We start from the raw sequence: 24,640 nt of genomic DNA on the forward strand, positions 1-24,640 counted from the left end.
ATGTACACCAAGCTTAAAAGTCATGAAAAGGTCATGATATTTTGAAAAGAATTTTCTTGAAATGCCATTCAACATTAGAACATTTCGGTCTGAAATACCACGTACTATGACTAGCCCTGAGTTGTAGGCTTCAGAAGGTCATGGTATTTTGGTTATCATTCGTTTAAATGTCAGTATTTTTGTAGGTCTTATAAATAGAAAGGGCGAAAATAGTCTCCACTTTGACCAATGCTAGTGGAACCGGTCCACACCGATCGGGTTTTATCCCGAGAGCAAAAACAAGGACCGCCGTGTGCAGTTATTCCGTGGATTTATCGCCGCTTGGATTTTATTGAAAACCTTTATTCCTTTCAAGGCCATTCTTATTTTCACAACTTTCTGTTGGTGGAATTTGCCTCAAAATTGTCTTAAAATGTTGAAAATAATCTATAGTCAAGTAAATTATACGTTATTTTATGTTTGATACTTTGCGTTGACTTTAAGATATTGAATTGAAATTGACCTGAAAGTTTTAGGCCTTTTCAAAAATGTATTAAAATCAAAATATAAATAAAAGTTATCTTTCTTTACACGCAGCTGGAAACGACTCTGAACAAATTATAGGTTTTAAGATTTTATAATGAAAATTTGATAATGCTATAGTCAATATATGCCGTCTTTTGTGTATGCATTATCAAAAAGTACAAAATCTGATATTTTCTACTATCATCTTCGAATAAAATCACAGGCTATTTTGCAGTATTTGGTTAAATAAAAAGATATTACAACAGTATAGTTGGGTCATAAGGGAAGTGTAAAATGGGTATTTTAAGAAAATAAAAGAAAATAATATCGTATAATGGTATATGTACACTTGGCATTTTTATTATATGTTGGATTGTATTGCATTTGAAATCAGTTGAAAGGATTATTTGAACTGACATCATTGATGTGTAATCGTTAACAGTGTCCTTCCACGAAATCGTGTCGATGATTCCTTGGGAGAGGCCGTCCTTACATGACTCTTGCTGTTAAATAAAATAATCAAACAAACAAACAAACTTTATCATCCCCTGTGTCATATGGATATCCGTGTGTTTAAATGGTTAAAGTTCATTTTTATGGACCATGGATTATGCTAAGTGGATTTTCGAACGAATTATTATGATCAGCTGGTGCTATCAAAATATTCTACTGGGATCTTACAAATAGCGGCAAGGTCAGCTATTAAAATGTTGGAATTCAATTTTATGGATTTTCGAATGTGTGGATTAAAAAAATATTACGATCAGATATTGCTACATAAAACCTACTGGGATTGTCTGAACATATAACACACTGGAATCGTCTGTGCATAGTACCTGAATCAGCAGCTGGACTCACTCGTAGCCTGCCCAAGTAGCTAAGGTAAAATTAATATTCATGAGTCATACTCACTTGATAGAGTGACAAATATAATGGACCCCTTCAAACCAACCAACAACAACTACGGCTGTATTGTCTGGCGTCAGCTTTTCACATATATTTAATGTTTATTAAGAAGAACATTTCATTTTCACTTAAATCGACATTAACGTGTACTGCAAACCCCATTTCTTTCGCGTGCGATTTACTTTCACGACCCCAAGTAAATCACTATTCATTTTTATTTAAATCGTCATAAACGTGTACCGCAAACCAACTTTCTTTCGCATGCGATTTGTTTTCGCGACCCCAAGTAAATCACCAATGTTTACCTGCATTACATTATCATCATGAACGCGAAATTGTATTGAAATGGAAATCGCGAAATTTAATACCGCGAAAAAAGTTGATTTACAGTAAGATATATTCTTTGTATGTAATATAGATTCTCTAATGCTACTGTCGAATTGTATCTTTATTTTCAGTAACGTCGGTATTCCTACCCATTATAATATGTAGAACTTTTGATTGCTACAATATCAACTATTTAGTTATGAAATACGTGTGTCTTGTCAACATATTTTTGTGGCTAAGTTTAAAGGATTCCGTGTGTAGACATATTCGTTGTTGACGATGGTAATATTTAAAACACATTTTTTGTGGTTTTTATATTCGTACTGTACCCTCGAAAACAATGAACATTTCAACACAATGGATATGTCATGTTATACGGTAGATGTACCTGTTTTATTGGGCATTAAACAAAACCACGTTATCTGAAAACCTATAAGTTGCAACATGGGAGAAAGATTTAAATATTGCGTTGTTTAAGGATATGTATACCTCGTAAAATAAGCTGTGTGTGAAATGCCTAGCTCTGTTTAGTCAACAATTGCTAAGCTTGCTAGTTAACGGAGTTAAGATTTAAAAAGAATGTATATAGAAATATATTTTTTTTTTAATTTTACATATTTTTGTTCTAGATTGTTAAAATCATTTGTCACATAATCCGCCTAAAATCCACGATATCTAGAGCCTAGGTACTAAATTTGCATGTCGCCTAAATGTAATATAAACTTGAACGGGCTATTATTTGTCTGCTCCTGTCAGGATATCAATAATTACATAAATAAATGAACCCCACTATCACAAAAAGACACAACACCGATATACTACAGTCTCCCAAAACACACTATCACAAGGAGACACAACACCGATATACCGCAGTCTCCCAAAGCATAGACCCATCCACACACGCAATATATTGTATAAAACCTAGGGGATGAGAGATCGTCATTAAATCACCTTAGCTGCTATAAGTTAAATCAACCACCCAAACAAAATATTTAAAATAAGTAAAAATGTACTAAGGCACCAAATTAATATATTTTCTAAGCACATCCATCACTAAGATTGACTATGAAAATAATGAAAGTTTTAAGTATTTAATGTCAAGCCATCATAAGCTCGATTCGTTCTAGAGTAAAGTGATGGTTGCTTTATAAAAGTTGACATTAATCGTTATATAAGCTGTGAACAATTAACCTTCAGTTATGGTGACCAATTGTCTATTCCTACCAAATGTCAAACGGGTAACTATAATGTTAGATCAAAAGCATCACTAGCTATAAGTATACTATCAGTAGGACAGATTAGTGAACTCTCCCGCTAATAAGGTACCAACAGATATCAAAAATGTAGGGCAAACATCCGCTCTCGAGTTCCCACAACTACCCACACAGTCTGTTTGCTATACCATTGCCGATTGGTTAAGTGTAAGCCAATAAAACGATCTACTCAAATGTGGAGATTTTAACCCCTCGTTTGGGATTTACAGTTGAACGTAAACCATGCCGAGGTTTCTTGAAACAAAATTTTGTCAAAAAAACTGACTTAAGTCAGGATCACATAACTTACACAGACGTAGGTTTCGCCTTAAGTGAGTTTTTTGCTTTTGTTTCAAGAAATCGGAGACTAACATAGTGTATCTTGATTTCTCGCAAAATATATTTATATTATTTCACCATATTTGTCGCACTGATGAATTAAGGACTTAAAATGTTACTTAGCAGTTACATAGTTTGATGATTATTTGTCACTTTTTCATTCATATAACCAATAAATCATTTAGATAATGATCGTTAAGACCATTTCTCACAATGATTTTGATGCTTCAAATCTTGTATCTACACTGCTTCAAAGTTAATCTATTTAAGCATGTATTTACTATAAATCATACGTAAACAAGCATAGTGTACGACAATATTGTAATGCCATGATGTTAAAAATTTATCAGCGAAGATGTAAAATATGATAAAATTATGATTTGTAAATGCAGTAGATATTTTTATACTTAGTAATATATATAAAATAACTATTATATAGATGAATTAATATAATATTAATCAATATAATTAATATTGGTTCCAATTCAAATTGATATACATTTTATTATTTTTAATTTTTAAAGCATTAGCACCTTATAATCAAGAATGTTTTTGAATTTGTCCTTAGTATGATACGCTTTTATATTCTATAAAGCATATTTTTGATAACCTTGAATCTATAAACCATATTTTTTTATAACCGTGATTTTATAAACCATATTTTTGGTAATCGTAGTTTTTTAACCATATTTTTATAACTATGATTCTATAAACCATATTTTTTATAATCGTGATTTTATAAACCATATTTTTGATAACGGTAATTTTATAAACCATATTTTTAATAACCGTGAATTTATAAACCATATTTGTAATAACCGTAATTTTATAAACCATATTTTTAATTTTTAATAACCGTGATTTATAAACCATATTCTAATAAGTGTGATTTTATAAACCATATTTTTAATTTTTGATAACCATGATTTTATAAACCATATTTTTAATAACCATGATTTTATAAAGCGTATTTTTATAACCATGATTTTATATCACGTATTTTTAATAACCATGATTTTATAAACCATATTCTTAATAACCATGATTTTATAAACCATATTTTTAATAACCATGATTCTATAAACCATATTTTTACTAACCATAATTTTATAAACTATGTTTTTAATAACCATGATTTTATAAACCGCATTTTTCATAACCGTGATTTTACAATGGTGTCATGTTATGAGTTGATATTGACAGAGAAAATACAATCGATATCAACTCCTAGCTTGAAATCATTGTCAAAATACCCATATTGTGTTAAAAAAATCCTATTCAGAATGGAATCATTTACTGCTCATTGATATTGTCACGAACGCTTGTTAATTTGTCAGAAATAATTACTGAAAAATATATCACTAAATTGTACTCATTTTTTATTGAGATAATTTTGTTATAAGTTCCATAGGTACAAGGTATCTATAATTGTCTCCTCATCTTTGAAACAATATTTTAATGAATTGTTTTTAAAAACCCACCGGAAATCACACGTGTAACAATAAATGGACATTAGAAATATTTTCGTCCAGGTTCAAAACAAAAACATTTTAGCATTTGTATAAACAATAGATGTTGATGCAGCATGTCAAGGTGGTGTTTACATATAGCTATATTGACTCAGCTGTGTCTCCATATACGTGGCAATGCAAATACTCCTCTGAAAAAAGACATGTTGAACAATTTTATATTTAACATCATTTTTTTTTCATTTTCAAACATTTTGATACAATACAATATGAACAACATGTACATGGGATTGGTTGGTTGGATGATTTCTAAACGTCAGATTAACATCTAGGGTCATTAAAACATGAAGATGATATAAAGAAATCATAAAAAAATAAAGTAAGGTTAAAGCCATATTTCCCTCATTTACATGAAGAGATTACAAATACACAGAAACCATTCATAATATGAAAATATGTTTATCATAAAACAGAAAAATAGTCTCACCATGATTCAAAAAGGTCATTTGGCAGTTTAAGTTACTCAACGGATACACAAGACGAACACGGCAAGGTATTTATGTTACTCTAACATCAATAATTTGCTATTTATAATTTGACAGTAAATCTAGTGATATTCTAAATGTTCCTGAAACGCTTTAGTGATAACTAACTTGATTAATATAGGTCATGCTTACTGTTGACTCGTAATGTGTTGTGCTACTTTTCCATTTTGGTAAAACTTGAAAACAAATATACGTTTGAAAGGGGATAGCTGGTGCAGTTAGTACAATTTGTATTTCATTCTCCAAATAAACTCTTAAGTGTCGCTCCATTACTGTGGAACTTAATTTATTCACAAATTATAATTCTGACACACTTCAATTAAAATCACAAATGCGTGTCAAAGGATAAATATTATTAAATATCATTATAACATGTTTACATCGGAATTGAAGGTAATGCAAAAATATCAAAACGTTATTCAACAAGCGATACTTTAAACACTAATCACCTTACGTTGATTTTTTTAATTAATTTTTATAGCAAAAGTTAACGTGTTTTAAAATGAAAATCGCGATATTCTCTAACTAAGAAAGAATGTTGGATTACATTATCAAACACCACTTGTTATGACGTTTCCTTTTTTAATTGAATCTCACATGTCTGTATAAGGTACTGTAAAGCAACTTTTTTTCGTGTGCGATTTACTTTCGCGAATTTCACGGTACAAGTGAATTCGCGAAAGTTTATCTACTCGAAATACCATCTATATGTATATCATATTCATCGATTCATTTAATGTTTAAATCCGCGGATTTTTATCTTCACTGACTTGTTTTGAAATGGGAATCGCGAAATTGAACAGCCGCGAAAGAAAGTTGGTTACCAGTATTTTTTAGAGTATTTAATTTCATTTGAATTCTACTGAACGGTTAATGACAAGTCGTGTGTAACTGTGAAAAAGATATCGAGCAGTCATGATGTTGTTAACAATAAAACTGTTACTTCCTTATCCATTTATAAACATTCTGTTTACTTTGTTTTAATTAGCGGAACGAACAAACCTAGAAAGCCTAACATGAATGTGTGAGACAAACTTACTGTGGTGTACTTATGTAACTGTACTTAGACAAAGTGCGGCAGGCTCATATGTAGATGCTGCAAAACAACTTGATGTTGGATAAGGGAGTTATTTCACACGAATGAAACATTTTTAAAAGGTACAAACGAGTTTGATGAAGTGTCTTGTCGTAATTTTTACAAAACAGCCCACCAGTGAAAAATATATTACATATCCAATATTTGCGAATAGTGTGACCTGTTTCTGCCAAACTACAAATACACGAGATGAAATAAAGTCAAACTTTTTTTTCGTTTTTACATTTACCAAAAACGAGTTGTACAGGAATATTTTCATAAGCAAACGCGCACTCATTCAAATTCAACATCATAAATTCCATGCAGAATGTATTAATATTTGATGTATTTTATATATAATTCACTCTACTGTATTATAAACCGACTTCCTTTCTCGGCAACTAAATTCGCTGATTTCCGTATTAAATCATTTCGCAGATTAAGATTTCAGAACATTAAACTGCTCATTGTAGGACTGTGTGTGGGCATGGTTATGGCAAAAATGTCTTCTCCATTATTGTACTTCCCATCAAAGATAATCATCACGAGCTGGGCCAGTTAACTTTAGGAATTTACCTAAAATTTTCCATAGCATTACAGAAGTTAAAACAAATCTTAGTTAAGGGGCGCTTCCTTAAAATCCATAATACTTCCCTATGGAGAATTTTAAGTTAAGGGATTCCGTAAATTTAAGGAATGTTCATGAAACTGGGCCCTGAAAATGTTCAATCATTTTACGTTTCTGTTCTCTTCCCAGATTTCTGACTGACTATCCGTCATTCTTTCCCCTTTTCAATGGTTTTATATATAGATATGTTTTATTACTAGAAGTATAATGGTTGAACTAATATCTATAGCCTTGTGAATATTTCATGTAAATACACTATAATGGGGGTGCTAAAAACGCAAAAGAAATCACAATTAATTGCCACAATTAATGTTCGTACAAGTACAAATTACAGCATACACATTGTCAATCGTTACTTTAGTGTCAAACTGACAGAAAAGAAGTATTAAATGATAAGGATGTTTTGTAAAAGTTACCTCCCTTACGACATCAGTCGTGTCTTTTAAACCATCTTTGTACTGCATAGAGTATTACTTGGACTAGACATTAGATAAGATTTCTTGTTTATAATGAAACCTGTTAGTATTCAAATCAGCAGCTTCGCTAAATGAGACTCAGACAGAGTATAGAAAACATGGATAATCATTTTGAAGTTGAATATGCCGTAATTTGCATACTGACGGATCAAGAAGGACGTTGAATATGCTATTCACCACCAAATGTTACTAACATTACCGAGAATTACAATACTTACATGAACAATGCGTAGATTTAATTATACAATTACACGTAAGAGCTCAAAGTGAATTTTGACAGTACTGCCAAACCTCTTTATATTTACGTCTTCAGTAGCATAAGAACATAGATAGTGAGGACAAGTTGTGATCTACAATCTTTACCTTATTATGGCACACATCAAATTATTTACATTGAAGAATATAAGTAACGGCATTTGTGAATATCGTGATTTTATTAGCAACACCAGTCAATATTATAATATCTTTTGATATCAGTTGTTTTATATGAAGATTATAAGATTCTTTGAACGATACTCGTTAACATGACAACAGGTTATTATAAAAGGTAAATGTTATTATTTATAAAGTTAAAGGTTATTACACTGTATTTAAAACGATTTAAGATATAATTTATAGCATGGAAACATATTAACGATATATATTCATATTAAGATTAATTTGAATGACACATGTTTATGATATTATTAGAAATGTATAGTAATGGAACATATTAAAATTCAAACATTTTCAAACACATTTATTTACCTGTATATCTATAAGAAACATAAACAGTGGGACTTTATCTGAAATCCGTTATATCGAGGTACTGCTTAATATGAAATGAATTATAATCACTGTTCACATATATGCAATAACTTTCTCCTTGGTTATTTTGAAATCTGGGTAATTTGAAGAAATTTTATACTCTCCGAAGACTTCAAAAATACAGATAAAATAATTTGTTTTGCTTTTGCTGATTGCACAATTAGTACCTCATTCTATAGAGGACAAAGTGTCATGGATTGTTTTTGTTTCCATTCAAATATTTCAAATATTTTTTATCCCTAAGTAACATAACAATACATAACATGTTCAATCACAGTAATAGTGTAAAGTAAGTAACTTTTGTTAATGGAGAAAAATACTAATTCATCTCCTCCTGTTTAATAAATAAAAAATAACCCTTCGTGGGCGGGGTAGTACTTTTAAAATGACACATTATTAAAACAATGTGACATGTTGTATTATCATATCAAAATTCAGTTTAGTATCAACACTTTTTTTGTATCTTTTTTTCTTTTTTTTTTTCGGTTACAAAACTTTGTGTTTAAAACTACGTTGCCTAGTGAGATATATACAGTGTATATATGTGTGTATAGATTCATGTCGACAAGTTCACGACACGAACTAAATTTACATAATTCATAACGGTCACAAATAGCAAAAGATACCACGTTATTGTCATATTTTATTTACATAACTTCCACAGGACGTCAACTGTTCTGAATTATTTAAACAGTGTCGCTTCGCATATAACTCATATTGTGTATCGATACATATGTTTTACATTCTGTACTTACCTTTCAATATTTCACATCTTCATATCTTGCTTGATATGTTAATGTTTTGTCCACACATGCCTGAAGAATATGGAGCTTTTGATATGTTTAGGTTATTTAATTATACGACACAGCTGTTTGGAGATTCACTTTTACGTCACTGTTTACATGGTTTCTATTTAAGAAGAATTCAATTCAAAACAGGGGATACATGATAGAAGGGTCGTGTAAAAATATATCTTTTTTGGTACTTTAGAAAATGCTAAGTACATCTTTTATCAGTACTTTTGAAAATGCAAAGTATATCTTTTTATCGGTACTTTGGAAGTTATGAATTGAATTTAGCCCGTACTACTATGTAATGTCATTGCTCATACTACCACTGAAAAATGTGTATGCGCAGCAATAAGATTACGTTACACTTACGGGAATGAAATGTCAATACTAGTGTCTACTACCTGTAGTCTCAGAGCACTCTGCAAAAGACATAAATGATATTAATATTTTTGAATAAATGTCATGAATCACAATGATATGTTTTGTCACATTCATATAGAATCTTGAATTAGTGTTCCTTTCATATGAGATTTTATGAAACGAGTCTAAGAAGCTTATATTTTTGCAAAAATTGAAACTTCGAGACGAGTTTCATAACATCAAATAAGAAATGAACGCTAATTTTTAAAAGATACTTTTTAACACATAACTTCAACAGCATGCTTTTGAAAGAATCTCACGTTATATTGTGAAAATCCAGCGGAGGCCTCCATTTTGTCTGACCGTCCTCGAACTCCTGACGTCATATTATTGTTTCTGTCATGTCGTCACAATGAATTTACTTCCAGGCAAAGCCAACGAAAACCGCTCCGGGTCATATCACACTAGTGACTTATTCAAACATATTTCTACACTTCATCTTCTCACATAGATTTTACAAATATCTGTAGACAAAGTATATTGATTATTTCCCTATTTTTATTTTCTGTCAGATAAGAATGTTCTTTCCGTGTTTAATGTCATTTTGATTTTTTTGCATCAAATTAAAAAATTATTCTAAGCTCCATTTTTTAAATCAAAATGGAGTTTTATGTTTTGATAGCACATCTAACTAGTTCATTTTATAATAAAATGAAGATAGGTTAATTGAGAATTGTATTTTAGTAATACTTCAGTACCATATCAGACTTTAATATAAATTTATTATATATATATATATATACAAAACATTAACTTTAAGCATCCAGGTAGAAGCTAAATTTACTAAAACAACACGAAAAGAAAACTGTAAGAATAAGATTTAAAAAACAACATTCAAATTGATTTCCATACTAATTGAATGCTAAACCATCTTTTGTGTTAAATGATGGTATTGATTTAATCTTAGATACTTATTTTAATCATTCTGTTTTCTTTCATATCTTTATCTTAAGGCTATTTGATATGATCTAAGCTAATGGAGGATGAATACCTGTGTACTTTTGTTATTGCTATCAACTTAAACTTGTCATACCTCCACTCTCTCTCATCTTCTCTATACCTCAACAGGTGTCTTAGACTTCAAAGACTTTTTTTTCAAGCACCTCACACATAGGCCTTTGATTCTGTATAACAATAAGCAGGACAATGGCGATTATCGTTTAATCTGTTAATTCGTTTTACACTAAGGATAATTCAAAGCAAATAATTATATTACCATATCCGGAAAAATATAACCTGTCTTTGATATACCTGGATAACAATCTATGAGGATTTTATGTAAATGTAACCCTGATGTTTCCGGTAGCCGTCAAATAAAACTTAAGATACTGTTTCCTAACAGAATTTAGAATTTCAACACGTGCGTTTGAAAAATATAATAATGATACATGACTTACATACTTCAGATATGAATGACAGTAATTATTTTGCTACTATAATAGCACTTTAAAAGCAGCAAAATGTTTAGATTATTTATCAGTTTACGTCATCACTATACGATGGTAGCAAAAACTTATCTTTTATAGATTTCTGTGTACAATTTAGCTTAATGACGTGTAGATGTTTGGATCTTTTGTTGTTAACTTCGCCTGTAAAATGATGATCACTAGCTAACACAATACAGAATAAGAACCCCAGAGATTAGGTCGTCAGATATCTTGTGTTTTAATACAATACAACTATATGAGAATACGGGAGTAGTATTGCGGACAACAGTTTTATCAATTTATTGATATTATTTATTTTCAACCATTTGACCTCCAGAGAGAGCAATATCTAATTAAATCAATAAGAAATATTGCTATTATATTCAAATCGTCGGCCTCTTGGTCATCATCCGGCACATAGAATCAATTTTTGAATCTCTAGATACCGAATTCTATTATTTATATTCAAAATTTGCATTATTGTTTTTAATGCATTTTATTGATAGTATAATTATGTTTTTGTTTGGTGAAACTTTTGTAAATGCGTATGGTTACCACATGAGTTAAACAATATTCAGTACATAGAATTAATTAGACAACTGAATGTCATAGCGTAGGAGGGAGCTGTGTACATCTGTAATACAATTCATATACACTGCTCTAACTTGTTTAACATTTAATATTTCATTTTACATATATCATCATAAACTGTCACTATGGGTGTTCGGTTTGAATTAAACATGTAAAATTGATACAGTTTAATTCTAATTATTATTTCTTCTTCAATTTGTAATTATCATACGTATCGTTATTGTCGGAATCAATTTCATGTTTGTTAGTTCTTATATTACCGGCATGTTAGATGCATTGAGTGCTTGTCCAATACTGTCAGCACACTATGTAAGGTTTATACAGATAAATTCTCATTATCATTACTTTAGCGTTTAATTCAAAATATCTTTTTTATTTATATTTATCATAAACATAATGTCGGAATCAATATCATGCTTAAATTATATCATTGATGTACTCTGATCATTCCCATATAATACCGATATGTCAGTTGGTTTTGGGTATTCGTGAGTGCAACATAAACACAACAAAATATTCGTGTTGCAGTTTAAGGTTTGAATATTTTCTGCACTTATTCATTCCATAAAGGATTACAATGTGGCATGCATTTTGTTCATACCTTATCCTATACATTTTAATGAATTGTGGCTGTATATATATATTGAAAACATTATCAAAATTTTCTTTTGTCCACTCTGGAAAACCCCCATAAAATTCCATTTTTGTTGGAAATATTGTCTACAAAGTATTAAAGGTGTATCTGATGACATTGCCGTACTTATCTGTCTCCTAGATGTATTCAGGTACAAATTTAAGAAAGATAGATTTACTTGTAAAGCTGTGCATCCTTTTGATGTGTTACACATCATAGACATATTGCGTTCTGTTCATAAAATCCTTCAGATGGAAATGTCTGGAGTATTACAAAAATCGGCGTAATAAAGACATACCCTAGAGCCTATTTTTGTAATACTGGATTCCGTATACATGGAAATTAATATCAACAGACAGTATAAGCGCACAGAAAACAATGAAATCATATCGTGTAAAGTATAGACGGATATGATAGTAACATTTTTAAACATTTTATTTTGCATATTATCTAATAATAACGAGGATTATCATATGGCAGTGACTTATTTATGATTTTTTTAAACTCAGTAATATGCAATATAATGCTATTTAATTGGTGTGACTTATGTGTTAGTTATTTATGAACTTTTAATTGAATAACGAACAAGGCTGATTTTCTTTGTTTTTTATGTAGAATATTTCATAAATATACCATTAAATATCTGTTTGATTTACGGGTATATATAAATGGGTATACATAGTTTGCGTTCTGCGTTTCATTTATTTATATGTTTTATATTTCTTGTTCAATGACCACAATATCTATCTAAAACAGATGGACAAAATGCATATTAGGTTCTCTAACGCGATTATAATTTCTGAAGTTAGAAAACAGTGAAAAATGAATTATCTTCTGAAAGAATTTATTACCACGACCCGGTATAGTAAAACAGCGAATTGCAGGAATTCAATTCGTTATAAAACTAAATTATAGCAGGATTTAATATGTTATACACCAAGATAATAAAATAGTATGAATATCGTTATTATATAATATCATGTTTATGGATAAACTTCTTGATTTGATTATATTTGTAAATGTCTTTCCCATAATAATGTTATCATCTTGTTAAACATGTACTTCGTTGTATTAACATTTTTTTTCCCAAATATCCACAATGTTAGGGTTTATTGTGTCAATATTTACAGTGTTTGCCATATTGGCATACATATGTATATTAAACTTTACTGCAGTGTCTAGATAATCTATTGGTGACACCAGTGTCATACAGCGCTCATTATCAACTTACTGCTTTATGCCATTTAACTATGATTTCAATATATATTGTAATGTTATTTCCAAATATTTATGTGTCGTAGTAAAGTTTGATGTCTTTGATATTTTATTTATTCATAAATTACATATACATATATGTTTGTCGCAAGAATAGTACTACAGTGCTAATATTATGGTTTCTGTTTGTATTGGTTGTGCGGACCAAGTTATACATATATAGTGCACTACTCGCTCTACCTATAGCTACTCTGCCCAAACTCCAAACAGAACCTTAAGTCAGTGGCTGATGGACTTGATTCACTAACGGCACCATGGCTGTAATTACCAGGGGAGAGGCTGTCAATTCCCAGGAATTATCAAATATCAATTCCCGTTTAATCTCCGTTTATATTCAATTTATGATGTAGATAATAGGAGATATTAAGCCCGTAACAAATTGCCTGGTAATTGATATAATCGGTCACCACAGTAAATTTGGCACTAATTTCTATGTAAACGGTGATATTATTACATGTCTCACCGATGCGAGATTTCCGCACATGTTATTAACAACGTTTCTTTATTTCATATTCGGTCATTTAGTAGTCGTTGGGAATACCCAGCATGTATTAAACCTAATAAAATTTATCAGATTTCCTTTAATGTCTCGGTCCTGTATGTTTGTTAGTATTGCTAGTAGTATACAGTATATATTTGGTAAGTGGCCTTTGTCTGTCTTCTGGGAGTTTTTGACATTGTTTGATCCAAATCCTCTTCGTCTTTTTGTTTCGGTCAGGCCTTCGGGGAGGGGAATGGTGTGTTGGGGGTGAGCAGCAGTCCCGACGGGGAGGGGGAGGGAAGGCTGTGAGCAGCAGTCCGACGGGGGGGGGGGGAAGGCTGTGAGCAGCAGTCCGACGGGGGGGGTGGGGGCTGTGAGCAGCAGTCCACGGGGGGGGGGAAGGCTGTGAGCAGCATCCGACGGGGAGCGCCGGGGGAGGGGGGAAGGCTGTGAGCAGCAGTCCGACGGGGAGGGGGAGGGAAGGCTGTGAGCAGCAATCCGACGGGGGGGGGGGGGAAGGCTGTGAGCAGCAATCCGACGGGGGGGGGGGGGAGGCTGTGAGCAGCATCCGACGGGGGGGGGGGGGGGGGGGCTGTGATCCGACGGGGAGGGGGGAAGGCTGTGAGCACCAGTCCAGCAGTTCTCCTTGTTAACTATACTGCTGACAAGGCTAATATTTACGATGGCCGACAAGAGCCTGACAAAAAGATATGAAAAAACTGTAACGCTTTTTATCATGGTACAGTTTTTACACATCTTTTTGTACCACGATATGGTACAAAAACATGTGAAAGTGCGGTACAGAAAGATTATAAACATCTCGAGAAAATTCAGATTACATTCACATGTTTATGTACCAATAGCCGAAATGAGCCGGCAAAAAGGTGTGAAAGCTAATTTCTTTTCACATGTTTGTGTACCACTGATGGTACAAAAAGATGTGAAAGCATGATACATAAACATATGAAACGATTTGCACATCGGTGGTACAAAAACATGTGAAAGCATGGTACAAAAACATATGAAAGGGTCTGAGCTTTCACATCTTTTTGTCCCATCAGTGGTACAAAAACACGTGAAACTGTGGTACACAAAGATGTGAAAGGAGCATTGTAATGTTGTTATCAAACACCATGACCAAAGCTGACCCCGAATAGCAGCGGCTTGATGAGGGCGTCACAACAAGCGTAAAATGTCGTTAAGCACATCTGAGGACAAAGAGAAACAAAACTATATTGCTATTTTTCGGGTGTAGCTTAGGGCCTACGATTGTTAAATAAAACCTGTAAGATGTTGGCATTCCTATTATTTAGATAAATAAATGAAACATGGTTTCCAACATTAAAGTATTTGTTTAAATGTTTTATGGTATTTTCCCGTTAAGCTGTATACAATCTAACTGTTGACAACTTTATCGGGAAGTCATTTGTCAAATTCGGTAACCTTTGAGTCTCTCGCCTTTTACATGTTTCTGTACCATGGCTGTTTTCGGCCGCTGTTTTGGTACAGAAAGATATAAAAGTGACTGTTCACATAAATACTGCTTTCACATCTTTGTGTACCATGCTTTCATATGTTTTTGTATCATTCATGGTACACAAACATGTGAAAAAACTGTACCATGATAAAAAGCGTTACAGTTTTTTCATATCTTTTTGCCAGGCTCTTGTCGGCCATCGGGTTAAATTGCATTTTATTTAAAAGTGTGTACTATATGTAATACATGTTTGTAAATGCTGATTAAGTATACAAATATTTTGATTATTAATTTAAAAGTGATATTATGTTTGACGTGAAATTGTTCGCCAAGTTATTTTCGTTTAACGTAGACCGTCCCTTCTGTGACGTCATACGTTTGTTACGTCGCTTTCCGAATCCCGGCAAACGTATTTCATTTCCCCGTACCCATCTATTACAACTCGCTTCTGAAATCGGCATTCGAACAAGTATTTCGTCTAGAACTTTTTCGAGTGTTTACTTGAAGTGTATTAATCTAAAGGTGTGACAATCGGTAAAAACTAACAAGGGTAAATGAATAACACAAAACGTTGAAAAGTGCTACGGATTCACCTATTTTTCAACATTTCCAGGCCAAAATTTAAGGGGTATTAGGAAGCAAATCGGTCATAATTTAAAAAATAATGCGGTGAGGTATATTTTTATTGGCTTTTATTATTGCAAATAAGCCTATCTTCATAGAAAGTCTACAAAATCGATTTTTCTTGAGATCATTTTTTTTAGAAAAAAGAAAGAAAACATGACTATTTTGATGCAATTTTTCACTAAAATTGGGTCGAACTTAATTTTAAAATAATGATATTTCGTTTTATTGTTGAAAACCCAGCTTATTGGATATAGCAATGAATTCTATATCACCTACTGAAGGTATGAACATGTTACAGGCATATTATTTATATTTTAAGGGATGCTTCAGGGAGGAAATATCATTTCTTTAAAAATCTTTAAAATCCGTATTATTAAGTCATTTGTACATTTCTTTTAGCAACCCAGGAAGAAAAGTTAACCCGATACATATGATTTTTATGCGATTTTTGTGATCAGGGTATACCTAAAATCAAAATATCAAAAAATGAACGAAATCCATAAGGGGAAACCAGATGAAAGGGTCTTTCTTAAACGTCACAGATGAATATATGTCAAAACATATTAAAAATGCATTTCATTTTACAAGTGAATGTTTTTATTATGGATGCATAACAAGGAAATGATAACACACCTAGATCATTGTGAAAGTCTACTAAAGGAAACGATCTACTCTTAAAGTAATTTAACGTTTATAGCATGTAATCGCAGAATAAATGACGAGGAAGCTTCCTTTAACCATTAGGTTCATTTTCTCACAACAAAAACAAGTACTTTCGAATCGTTTTCGTTTGAAAAAAGTACAAACGACTATGTTCTAAGACAATCTGTATCGTATTATATAATATAGGCTGTCATAAATCCGTGCCTTAATAACCTATCTACTGATACTTATACATCTCGCCATACGGGTCTATAAGTAGATGGCGGTATTATGTTTTCGCTAGAGGCATTTACCAAAATGAAAAAAAAAAGTTTTGTCGTGTGCATCAAACTTTGTGACTTTTCACACATCAATAGACTTTAACATTTAGAGAAGAAGTAAGGCTGGAGCACATTATATCTGAAACACGTGGTGTAATTTTCCCATAAGACTTTTCAGACCGGATATTATATAAACAGCCTCGGGTTGGATTCGATCATGGGAGAAACGAACAATATCTGTTATACATCTCGGCGTTTTATTATTGTTTAGTACAACGATCGGTTCGTCGGCGGTATAATGACTAGCAGGGGTCTTCTGCCTGCTTCTTGCACAAAGGTGCAGAGATAACACCGAGATAGGCAAGGTATAAACAATGCCGCCCCAGGCTCCTGTTTAGTTTTACTGTAGTCATACAGGTACACAGCTGGTACCTGTGGAAAAATGACAGGGAATATTGTACAGTTGCTAAAATTCGAAGGGTTTTAATTCCGCAAAATTCGGTTATCAATCCCAATTAGCGAAATTTAATACCTCGCGAAGTATATAAAAAAATCGAAGTTTTAACGTATTGTAGCCTACCTTGGGAATGACGCATTCAAAAGTATTTAGCGAAAATATATACTCCATGAATGAGTTCCAAACAGTAGAATTGCGAAGTTCTACACCCGCAAAATTCTACTACCGCGAGATTTTACACCCGCGAGATTTTACACCCGCGAAATTTAAAAACTATAATTAGTTACATCAACTTAAGTGTATTTATTAACAGCACACATACGAAATCACTCCAGAAGATTAATAAAAGTGAAAATGTGGAGAGAAATACGATAAGCTACGCAGGATGTATTATTCTATTGATATAACGTATGTTTGTCAATAAAAATATTTTGAAATTGGAAAAAAAAAAAAAAAAAAAAATCCAGCAAAAACAACAACAAAAAAAGAAACGAATAATCTCGAAATTTCTTAAGCGATACCTAAATTAAAAAGTAAACTTAATTAAGAGTATTCCTATCATCGGGTATCGGGATTCGGATGTAAGTTTATAGGTAACGGTGATTGCTCATAGATTATTTTAGTCTTTGTTATTGCTTTGCTTCCAAAATTATGCATTGGAGTGTCGCAATAAGTACAAATATGTCATTATCACTAACTCGTATATAACATGTTTATTAGTTTCAGTCACTTTTTTACAAGTCAGCTTAATATACTTACATACAAAGGAACATACGTACTACAGATATGATAACTAAATGTGTGGTTTATATTATATAAGATCTAAGCTGTCGGTTTCACGTGCTGGTTTGTTTTCTTTATCTATTTTGTCTAAATAGTCACGTGAGCGGACATTGGTGAGCACTGTGTGTGATCCGCTCTCCAAAATAACAACACAATCATGTGGAAACGATATCCAAACTTAAGGCACGTGCCTGCCATATTGCTCTCTAAATTGCACGTGCAGGCTAGAAGCGAGTCCAGCAGATAAGACGAGATATCGCGACAGTGTAATATGCGCGTGCCAAAGTCCGAGACTAACCACATGTAATGGGCACGCGCGCGGCAGGGGAGGGACCGTGCAGATGTCAAAAAGTATTGAGATGTATTGTGCACGTCGAGACGTAAAGAAATACCGGACAGAAAAAAATATATATTTATAAGTAAAACAACTAATATCCGTCGGTGGTTCGTGTATGTTTGTTTATTATGTATCAAATTATTTCTAATAAATTGACATGAATACTATACAGGGTGCTTACTATGTAAAATTTAAAGTCCGACTCGTTAAGTGGACACAGTTTATTCAAAGGAAAACTAGAAACGGTTTTTAAATAGCAGTTGTAGACTGGCCATCAGTTTCTAGACTTATGAAAAAAATACTTAAATTTGGCTTGATAATATTTGTTTCTACTAAAAGGTGACAATCTAGTAAAGACTTCTACTGAGAAAGTCTAATCAGCAACTAAAGGTATGGTGGCCAGTCTTTACAATCTACGTTTGATAAGAGGATCTGAGAAAATCCCATTAGGGGTCATGTCCTGGTGACCTTTGAAAATGGCCATTTAAATTGCTACTTGCAAAATTTTGACATTGAATTTCAGTGACGAAATTATTTGAAAAAACTGTCAGAATTATTTTAGTTAACGTAGTCATCTCGCCAAAAGAGCACAACAAAGCTTATTGCGTATGTTTACTGGGACGAAATATCGTTTTCAATTGAGGTTACAAGGTGTAGAAAATGGATTTGATTTGAATTCCACGTGGTATAAGGGTCATCTGGACGTGACCCCCTATGGGATTTTGTCAGATCCTCTATTTAACGGAGTGGTTATAAGGATCTGTATTTAAATCAGATTGACAGTCTATAGCAAATGTTAAAAACTCGATATCTAATACAACATATGGTAGAGGAGAGCAAACCAAACTAGGCTTAAAATAAGCACTTTTCCCGAATTGGACGAATTGAGCTATTTTGTCTTTAACGACATTATAAAACATTTGCATATATTCTCCTTTAATAGCTTTATAAATTGTACTAGTTTATAGACATTAGTAAATTTTAATAGTAATATTTCCTTATACTTAAGACATATTGATGTACAAACATTAGCAAATATTGTCCTTGCTTAACGTTTAACAGATTCAGAAACTTTAGGTAATGTTTACTTAAACTTAACTAACATCAAGGTACTATTTGTACTGATATAGATAGTTTAATGACTCTGCCGTTCGTAGTTGTTCTCACACCTACTTAAACTATACCTAATACCATAGGTAGTATCTCGTCAGATGTAAAACCTAGTCTTAAAACATAAGTATCTACTAAATTAAACACTGGTGGGTTAAGATTATAGTGCACAATTTCAAAATATTATGTAATATTTTGTTGTTCAGTAATTCTGTTCATCTGCATATTGGGTAACGAGGTGAAAACAGCTCTAGTGGGCAGAATAGTCGCTCATTATACATATATTAAAGACTGTCATCGATTACTTTCTATGTCATTGAGAATATAAATTACAAGTATTCTTTATCTTACTTATACTTGTACCGACCGACGTGGTTGTATTTAAGTGTGCAGTATAGCAATCGGTGTATTTTGGGGAGGCTGAAGTTGGTTCCGAGCTCCGAGTTCCGAGTTTCGTTTAAGCTAAACGGAACTCGGAACCAGTTCCGAGTTCCATTTAAGGATTTTGTTTTTTAAAATGAAATTTTATAAATTCAGTTTATGTAATTTGAACATATTACAAATGTTCTCTGTTGTGTTTTGCCATAGATAATTTGTGATAGAGCTAGTGTAAATACGTTATCAAATAACATCTATTTCCGTTTATGTGAAATGGGAGTTGATCGAAAACTAAATTTAAGTGGATTTACCAATATTAATCCATTAAAAAAGCCAACAGGCAACATTTCTAATATGTTCAAAGCACATTGACAACTTTTATCTAAAATGATACAGAATTTCCTTAAACGGAACTGGTTTCGAGTTCCGTTTAGCTCGGAACTCGGAACTCGGAAGCAACTTCAGCCACCCGTATTTTGATGAACTGTAAATTTGCATGAAATATTATGGATCGATTTTTATGAATTTTTATTTTTGTACATAGTTTATTGAATATTTTCCTCGTTGATATAAATCTTTGAGATATCTATGTGTTTCATGAGGAGCAAAGTTCTCTTTAAACATACGTGTGATTCAATAAAACATCAAAGAAAACATATGATATACATATAAACAGACAGTGCACTATTAAACGCAATACAATTTACCAATAGCAGTTTCATTCCCATTGTATCCTGGTAGCATATATCTAAAACGATGTTAAATCTGGGGGCTCTTTCGCTCTGGCCATAGTATTCACCACCCAGTTGTTTAAGTGCGCTTAAAGTAACAGTTTACTCACATTATTCGTGTTCATAACATTAACTAAAAATACAAGTGAATGGATTTTTAATTACATATACAATTATTTTTAATATAAATTTCATGGAACTGAAGATACAGGTTCATAAAACACGGAATAGAACGAAGTTATTGAAAAATAAGCTGAACATTTATGACGTTTACATATATGCTTTACATTACACTGTACATTAACGTTTTATATGCTGTACTTACTGCGAAAAATAAACCTGTAAATCAATGCATTACAAAACCATCCAGTAGCATTTTTTGCGAGAGTTATAGACTAACAGCTAATAATAAATATGTTCTAATTCCATTAATTGAATCTGGGAAATAATAATCTACATATTGTCCAACTTTGATACATGGTATACCTATCTCTAGTGTGCACTGAAATGAAAACTTGTGTTCAATTCCAGACACCAATTAGTGATCCAAAATTCCAATTAAACATTTTATGGTGATACACTTTTAAACATGTTTTCATCTAAAGATACAACAATTACACAAAAACAGAAACACGAAACATGATTTTACAAGTTGCATACACTGTGTGTGATTACAAAGGTTTAAAATAGTTTGTCTGTCTTTAAAAAAAAATAAATCAGTCAGTCTTATTGACAAAATACAAAAACATTCTTTAGCCAGTAGAATTAGAAGTGATTTCACACAAATTTTTAAAAACATTAAAAATAAGTTTGCATATACAACATATCAAACATCATATTACAAAACGGCTGAAACATTGAGATACCATTTTGTATGTATTTATTATGTGTATATGCCTGGAAATTTAAAGCATTTATCTCCTTTTCTGTTCGACGATGATCTTAGATTTCATTTTCTATCTTATTTCTCTGTTTTTAGCCCATTTCCATGTTCCGTTTTCAGGTGCATATGCCTATATGTCAGATGTTGTATATTGAACGTTGTTGCTACAAGTCTGACAAGTGTTGACAAGTCTTTTAAGATTTACAGTTTGTTTGTCTTTGTATTGCTACACTTTGTTTATACTAATTTAAATACTAAAGAAAATCATCAGTTAAGTTGTGAAACAAGAGCTTTTGTATTTAGATTGAAAAATGACCAGAAGTTAGGAAAGCATTTAAATGAAAAATATCTAATCGTAATTTAATCAAACAAGCTTGATCTTGAAATTTTCATTCATTAACCTGCATTGCATGCCCATACCTGAAAGATGATTGTGCATGTAGTTTAAGAACGTTCGCGGAATATCATTTAGTTTTCCATTTTTTGTTTAAAAATAATTTGTGTTTTTGTACAAATTTCACTTTTACGTATGATAGAGTTTTCTGTCCTTTAGGATATATATATATATATTGTCATTAGATTGAGTGGAAAATGTTTCGACGTTATGCTTACCAGTATTACCTTGTACTGACCGCAAAAACATAGATAATTCTGAAACACAAAAATATACTGGAATGAGTTTTTTTAATCTGTATAATCGAACTAAATACAGTAATTTTAAGGTGCTTTTACTTAAATCTAACCTCAGGCGACAACTCGAAATTTTCTTTTTTTACAGTTTTGTTTTTTCTAAACTTTACACACTCTGCCTTCCGTAACAGTTACAAAGGTACCTTTTACGTAAGCAGCATAAAAGAAATGATATTTGTTTCTATTTCTGAAGTGTAAAATATATAAGTACTCAAATATTAAGGCTATAACTTGGGAATTTTTCATTTCATAAGTGCAGAACCATACAAAATGATTAACTAGAAAAGTCATATTTCAACAATGTTTAATAATAGATAATTATCTTGGGTGTTATTGAACAACAGATGAATAATAGTTAATTATTATGTGTGTTATTAAACAACAGTTGAATAATAGTTAATTATTATGTGTGTTATTGAACAACAGTTGAATAATAGTTAATTATTATGTGTGTTATTGAACAACAGTTGAATAATGATTAATTATTTTTGAATACGGGTGTGTGTTGGTGTAAGCGTGTTGTTATATGGTATTATTTTGAAGATTATTTTATATATTGTTCGACATGTTTTGAAACTATGAAATTCTACTCAATATATCAACTTACATAAGTTCAGGGTGCAACATGATAATATGAATGGAATTACTATATAATGGAAATGGATTGATTTAATTATTAATTTTGAAATGCTGAAATTTCATTCGCTATTCTGCAATACAAGTTTGCCATGCAAAAAACTTTATAAGTAAGTATTAAATGTTAGATGTTGTATATCATTAAGACATTGTCACATACTCTGAGTTCACATTTTCTCAAATGAAATACATAGAAGTGAAATTACATTGTTTCTGTGTTGTTTTTGCCATCAACATGTTCTAACAGATGCATCTACGTTTTGGACAAGATTTACGAGCTGGGGAGAGTTTAGAGAAAACCGTTGGGTGTACCGTGGTACACTGCCATCTAATGACTCTATGAATAATTTATTGTGATGATTGGTTATAACGGCAGCACTAATTGATTGGGCAATATGTCTAAATGTCAAGCCCTACACGGCGTCATGGTAAAGGGATAGGGTTCTCTGATAGCCCTATCCGACGAGCCCCAGGGACTAGTCAGACACACTACTGAGTGTCTTGTTAAGGTCACCAGCCTTCTCAGTTTTCCCATTGGTATCGAGTGGTCTATGTGGGCGTGGTCTTGTGGCCAGTAAAATCTTACTGATCAGTTAGGTTCCGGCGTTATAATTGATAGACATGTTGAGTGTCTATATTGAAGCTAATATGCTCGGATCAAAGTTGATAACTCAACATTGTATTAGTGTACTATCTCTAACTGAATACTTTGCTATATTATTTCAACCTAGATATAAGTACTGATTGAGAAAAATAAGCTACAGAAATTCGTATAGATTATCTGTAGATACATGAAGATTATAGCCTCAACCTGTAATTCAATCATGCTAATAATGCACGTTAAATTTGATGAATATTTTCAGTTCAAATCTTATAACATCTTATCAAATGGTTGTAATTGTCCAAGTACTAGCTGTTATGATGTAAAAATAATAACTTATTAGAAGGCCTGGTGGCAAACAATAAACTATTATTTATGGGATAAAGCGTTACATGCACAAAGAACACGGTGCGACCCTTAGCCTGGTAATCAAGCATGCTGACAATGTGCATCAAATTTGATTTAACCAAAACATGTCATGCTATCAATTTAAATAGTCAACGAAAATATATGTTTATGGAAACATTGGTCTAAGCACAAACTCAGCAATAGAGGAGTAACATAACCCTACAGGTCGTATTGTAATTTTCATACTTGTGATGTTATTAACATCAACAAATCACCAACAGGCTGAGAATTACCATTAGCAAAGTCAAATATGAACTCAAAATGAACTTTGGTAGTATATACACGAAAAGACCATCAGTTGGAGAATTACACGACTTACATTTACAATGTATATCTTTAAATTTCACAAAAATAAATATGAGCACAAAATTGTGACAATATTGCTTAAATTTACATTATAAATACTGTGCAATAAAACGGACTGTGGGAGCCAAATAGTGATATACCACATCACACGTAACAGTTGCACTGTGTGTTACAGTTAAAAATGTGAAATGAGATGGATTTTACAGTGATTTCTTCAATATGTTTCCATCTAAAAAAACTATACAAAATCAGAAACAGGACTTTTTACATGAAATCCGTGTTGTTACTTAAAGTGAACAGTCGGCTAAAGTCTTATAAATCATCATACGTTTGTTTGTACGTGTG

Source organism: Argopecten irradians, chromosome 16, assembly GCF_041381155.1.
Source record: "Argopecten irradians isolate NY chromosome 16, Ai_NY, whole genome shotgun sequence".
In the NCBI taxonomy this organism is placed as follows: domain Eukaryota; kingdom Metazoa; phylum Mollusca; class Bivalvia; order Pectinida; family Pectinidae; genus Argopecten; species Argopecten irradians.